General features: G+C 38.6%; 1 pseudogene; it reads left to right on the plus strand.

Annotated features, from left to right (window-relative positions):
- The window catches only part of LOC126076464 (eukaryotic initiation factor 4A-I-like), an 85,866-nt pseudogene extending 80,311 nt beyond the window's left edge, over positions 1-5,555 (plus strand).
- The last annotated feature ends 607 nt before the right edge of the window (positions 5,556-6,162 follow it).

The following is a 6,162-nucleotide window of genomic DNA, read 5'->3' on the forward strand; positions in this document are numbered from 1 at the left end:
ATTGAAAATACCATGGCTTGGGTCAGGCGCACCTTAGTCTTCAAGGCAACATCTTTGCTTTTTGACACTTTAAAGAGGTCTTTTGCAGCAGATTTGCCCAGTGCAAAGGGTCTTTTGATTTTGTGACTGCTGCTTCCATGGGTGTTGATTGTGGATCCAAGTAAAATGAAATCCTTGACAACTTCAAACTTTTCTTCATTTTTCATGATGTTGCTTATTGGTCCAGTTGTGAGGATTATTGGTTTCTTTATGTCGAGGTTTAATCCAGACTAAAGGATGTAAAAAAAAAAAAAATTTTTTTTTTTTTTTTTAAAGGATGTGGTCTTTGATTTTCATCAGTAAATGCTTCAAGTCCTCTTCACTTTCAGCAAGCAGGGTCTGTCATCAGCATAATGCAGATTGTTAATGAATCTTCCTCCCATCCTGATGCCCCATTCTTCTTCATATAGTCCAGCTTCTTGAATTATTTGCTTAGCATAAAGATTGAATAGGTATGGTGAAAGGATACAACCCTGACACAAACCTTTTCTGACTTGAAACCACACAGTATTCCCTTATTCTGTTCCAATGACTGCCTTTTGGTTAATGTACAGGTTCTTCATGAGCACAATTAAGTGTTCTGGATTTCCCATTCTTCCCAGTGTTACCCATGATTTGTTATGATCCACACAGTCGAAAGCCTTTGCATAGTCAATAAAACACAGGTAAACATATTTCTGGTATGCTCTGCTTTCAGCCAGGATCCATCTAACATCAGCAAGGATATCCCTAGTTTCACACCCTCTTCTGAATCCGGCTTGAGTTTTTGGCAGTTGCCCATTCATATATATTAGTTATATTGTTCGATAATTTCCACATTCAGTTGGATCACCTTTCTTGGAAATAGGCATAAATATAGATCTCTTCCAGTTGGTTGGCCAGGTACCTGTCTTCCAAATTTCCTGGTATACATAAGTGAGCACTTCCAGCACGTCATCTGTTTGCTGAAACATCTCAATTGGTATTCTGTCAATTCTTGGAGCCTTATTTTTTACCAATGCCTTCAGTGAAGCTTGGACTTCTTCCTTCAGTAGCATCTGTTCCTGATCATATGCTACCTCCTGAAATGGAACATCAACCAATTCTTTTCAGTATAGAGACCCTGTATTCCTTCCACCATTTTTTTGCTGCTTCCTGTGTTGTTTAATTTTTTTCCCATAGAATTCTTAACATTGCAACTTGAGGCTTGAAATTTTTCTTCAGTTCCTGCAGCTTGAGAAATGTTGACCATGTTCTTCCCTTTTGGTTTTGTATCTCCAGCTCTTTGCACATGCCATTATAATACTCCATTTTGTCATCTTGAGTGCCCTTTGAAATCATCTCTTCAGCTCTTTTACTTCATTTCTTCCTTCTGCTTTAGCTTCCTGAAGTTCAAGAGCAACTTTTAGAGTCTCTTCTGATTTTTGTTTTGGCCTTTTCTTTCTTTCCTGTTTTTTTATAACCTCTTGCTTTCTTCATGTATGAGGTCCTTGATGTCATTCCACAACTCTTCTGATCTTCAGTCATTAGTGTTCAATGGGTCGAATCTATTCTTGAGATGATCTCTAAACTCAGATGGGATATATTCAAGGTCATACTTTGGCTTTATGGACTTGTTCTAATTTTCTTCAGCTTCAGCTTGAAATTACATATGAGCAATTGATGATCTCTTCCACACCAGTCCGCTGGCCTTGTTCTGATTGATGATATTGAGCTTTTCCATCATCTCTTTCCCCAGATGCAGTCATTTTGTTTCCTGTGTATTCCATCTGGCAAAGTCCACATGTATAAAAAAAAAAAAAAATGTATAGTCACCATTTATGTTGGTAAAAAAGTGTATTTGCAATGAAGAAGTCATTGGTCTTGCAAAATTCTATCACGCAATCTCCAGCATCGTTTCTATCACCAAGGCCTTATTTTCCAACTACTGATCCTTCTTTGTTTCCAACTTTCACATTCCAATCACCAGTAATTTTCAATATATCCTGATTGCATGTTTGATCAATTTCAGACTGCAGAATTTGGTAAAAATCTTCTATTTCTTCATCTTTGGCCTTAGTGGTTTGTGCATAAATTTGAACAATAATCATATTAACTGATCTTTCTTGAGGGTGTATGCATTTTATCCTATCACTGTCAGTGTTGTACTTCAGGATAGATCTTGAAATGTTCTTTTTGATGATGAATGCAATGCCATTCTTCTTAAAGTCATCATTACTGGCATAGTATACCATATGATTGTCTGATTCACAGTGGCAGTACCAATCCATTTCAGCTCACTAATGCCTAGCATATTGATGTTTATGTGTTCCATTTCATTTTTGACAATTTCAGTTTTCCTAAATTCATACTTCATACGTTCCAGGTTCCAATTATTAATGGACATTTGCAGCTGTTTCTTCTCATTTTGAGTCATGCCACATCAGCAAATGAAGGTCCCGAAAGCTTGACTCCATCCATGTCATCAAGGCCAGTGCTACCTTCAGAAGGCAGCTCTTCTCCCGCCATTTTTTGAGTGCCTTCCAGCATTAGAGGCTCATATTCTAGCATTATATGAGACAATTTTCCATTGCTATTCATATGGTTTTCACTGGCTAATTCTTTTCAGAAGTAGACTGCTGGGTCCTTCTTCCTCGTCTGTCTTCATCTGGAAGCTCAGCTGAAATCTGTCCACCATGAGTGACCCTGCTGGTGTTTTTATACTGGTAGCATAGCTTCCAGAATCACAGCAAATGCAAGCTCCCACAATACAACAAACTGAAAGACTCATGGGTCATAGCATGTAGCAGAGCCAGAATTAGATACTAGACAGTCTGACCCCTAGGTCCCATCATCTACTGTTGAATAATATTAACTGTGAAAACAGTGATATAGGGAGAAGAATATATAGAGAGGAGCCCTACTGGTGCAATGGTTAAGCACTCTACTGTTAACTGAAAGGTTGGTGTTTAAACCCATCAGCCACTCTGTGAAAGAAAAGACCTAATGATCTGCTCCCCTAAAGATTTCAGTCTTGGAAACCCTATGGGGCAGTTGTACTCTGTCCTAAAGGGTCTGTATGAGTCGAAAATGATTCTACAGCACACTACAACAAACATAAAGAGAACTAAGTTTGAGAAACGTGGGATTAACAAAGTTAAAGAAGTTTTTTTAATCAAATTATAATGTTTCTAGCACCTTTAGTGAGCTAACTTAACTATGACCATCCAAGAAAAGAATCACATTCAACCATAGAATCATTTACCCCCTGGACCATGTGGTCTTGGAGCAGATCCTAGAAATTATGTCCCATAAAGTGTATACTCTAGGCAACAATGGCATGGCACACATACATCTGGCAAATGAATAAAATATTCTTCTGAACTCAACCCCAGGCATTGCAGATAAGATGTTATATTATTTGTGTATTTTTGTTTTGTTTTGTTCTGTTTAAATTGTTTGTTTTAAACAGGGGGAAAAAAAGACATACTAAGATACAATATATTATTTAGATCATTTGTCTCCATTTCATAGGAAAACTAAGGACAGGAAAAATATAAAAAGAAATATTTGTCATTAATTGCTGGTGTATTTCTCTGCTTAACTGAACAAATTTTCTTCTTGTTGTTGGGGGCCTTCAAACTGACTCTGACTCATAGAGACTGCATGTGACAGAGTGGCTGTAATCTTTATAGGTGTGGACCACCTGATATTTCTCCAGTGTAGTTGCTGTGTGGGTTTCAACCACCATCCTTTCAACTAGCAACCGAACTCGTAACCATTGCAACACCAGGTTTCCTTGAACTAATTTGAGAGGTAGGATTATTTTATGTAATCAATCTTAGTTTGTTTTTCTATTTTCCCTGCCACCACTTTATTCTTTTTCTTCTGATTTGTCTTGCAATGATCACAGTGTAAAGGTGCTGTGCATTATAGGAGAAGAAAGAAAAAATCCTCATATCACTTCCACTTCCATATTTTAAAAGCAGGGAGTGAGTGATTGAGCTACTTTAGTAGCTTATGAAGTGTTTGGCTAAGAATTTCTTCTCTTCTGCTCCCTCTTACCTAGTGGTGGAACAAGATAAAAAACACTCTACCTTGACTTCTCCTCTTCTGAAGATATGAGATGAAACAATCTGTAAAAATACTGTATGTAAATACCACTGAATAAGATTAACAGGAAAGATTGTCTACTATCTTCCCTGTCAAAGCCTAATATGACCTTACTTCATATAATTAAAAAATCTTTATGCTTACCCAATGAATAGCATGTAGGGCTTAATCAAATGTGAACTATTCCATAGCAGTCAAAATAATAGCCTAGTTTCTAAGGATAGTGTCTGTGAGTCAAGATACCTGATCCAGAGGAAATGGTCCCAGTGGGATGGAGCCCAAAGGTATCATAGAGTGTAACTGGAATGAGATTGTTGACAACTTCAATGACAGGACACTCTCAGAGTCCCTGCTCCAAGGCATCTATTCCTATGGTTTTAAGAGGCCCTCTGCCATCCAGCAGTGAGCCATTCTTCCTTCTATCAAGGGTTATGCTGTGATCTCTCAAGCTCAGTCTGGGGCTGGGAAAACTGCCACTTTTTGCCATATCAATTCTGCAGCAGATTGAATTGGATCTAAAGGTTACCCAGGTCTTGGTCCTGGCTCCCACTCAAGAACTGGCCCAGCAGATACAGAAGGTTATGATGGCATTAGGAGATTACATGGGTGCCTCCTGCCATACCTACATGGGGGCACCAATGTGAGTGCTGAAGTGCAGAAGCTGCAGTTGGAGGCTCCCCATATCATTGTGGATACCTGAGGCTGTGTGTTTGATAAGCTTAATTGAATATACCTGTATCCCAAATACATTGAGATGTTTGTACTGGATGAAGCTGATGAAATGTTAAGCTGTGGATTCCAAGAACAGATCTATGACATATTCCAAAAGCTCAACAGCAGCACCCAGGTAGTTTTGCTATCAGCTACTACGCCTTCTGATGTGCTTAGGTGACCAAGAAGTTCATGAGGGACCCCATTCAGATTCTTGTCAAGAAGAAAGAATTGACCCTGGAGGGTATCTGCCAATTCTACATCAATGTGAAGAACATGAGGTGTAGAAGCTGGACACACTGTGTAATTTGTATGAAATCTTGACCATCATCCAGGCAGTCATCTTCATTAACACCCAGAGGAAGGTTGATTGGCTCACTAGAAAGATGCACACCCGAGACTTTGTTGTCTCCGCCATACTTGGAGATATGGACCAAAAGGAACAAGATGGGAACATAAGGGAGTTCCGTTCTGGTTCTAGCAGGGTACTGATTACCATTGACCTACTGGCCAGAGACATTAATGTGCAGCAGGTTTCTTTAGTCATCAACTATGACCTTCCCACTAAGAGGAAAAACTATACCCAGAGAATTGGTAGTGGTGGACGTTTGGGCCGTGAAGGTGTGGGTATTAACATGATGACAGAGGAAGACAAGCGGACTCTTCAGGATACCGAGACCTTCTACAACGACTCTATTGAGGAGATGTCCCTCAGTGTTGATGACCTCATCTGAGAGGGGCTGTCTGTCCTGCTACCTCACCCTGGCCAGGGCACAGTCCTGGGGGCCTGAGGAAGAGCAGGAGGGGTAGGAAAGGGAGCCAAGAGATGGAGATCTTGTCATTCTTTTTCTTTTTCTTCTCTCTGAATGAATGTCAGTTTCTGAGACAAAAAAAATAGAACAATAGATTTTCCATCCCAAAAAAGATAAGATATATAAAACTAATTAGCCTGCCATTTGGAAATTGAAAATTGATGTAAGAGCTTCTCTAAATCTGACATGCATACGATTGCAACTGTACAGATAATTTTTATAGGACAATCAAGGAGAAATCATATTGGTAAATACTGAACATGTATACTTGCAAACATACTTTATATGATTTAGTAATATTCTAAATTACTTTTATTTATTTGTCCAAATAAACTATTAATGGTAAGTTCTCCTAAACATTTAAACCTATATTATTTATATAACTCATCTTGTAAAAGCATGGCCAGTGATGTTAGAACTATTGACAGGTATCATATTAATTAGTTAAGATTTTTTTCAGTTCGTAAATAAATACAATAAGACTCACCATGTTATTCATACACACACACACACACACACGCAATGTGTT

This window comes from Elephas maximus, chromosome 4 (genome assembly GCF_024166365.1).
Source record: "Elephas maximus indicus isolate mEleMax1 chromosome 4, mEleMax1 primary haplotype, whole genome shotgun sequence".
Lineage (NCBI taxonomy): Eukaryota > Metazoa > Chordata > Mammalia > Proboscidea > Elephantidae > Elephas > Elephas maximus.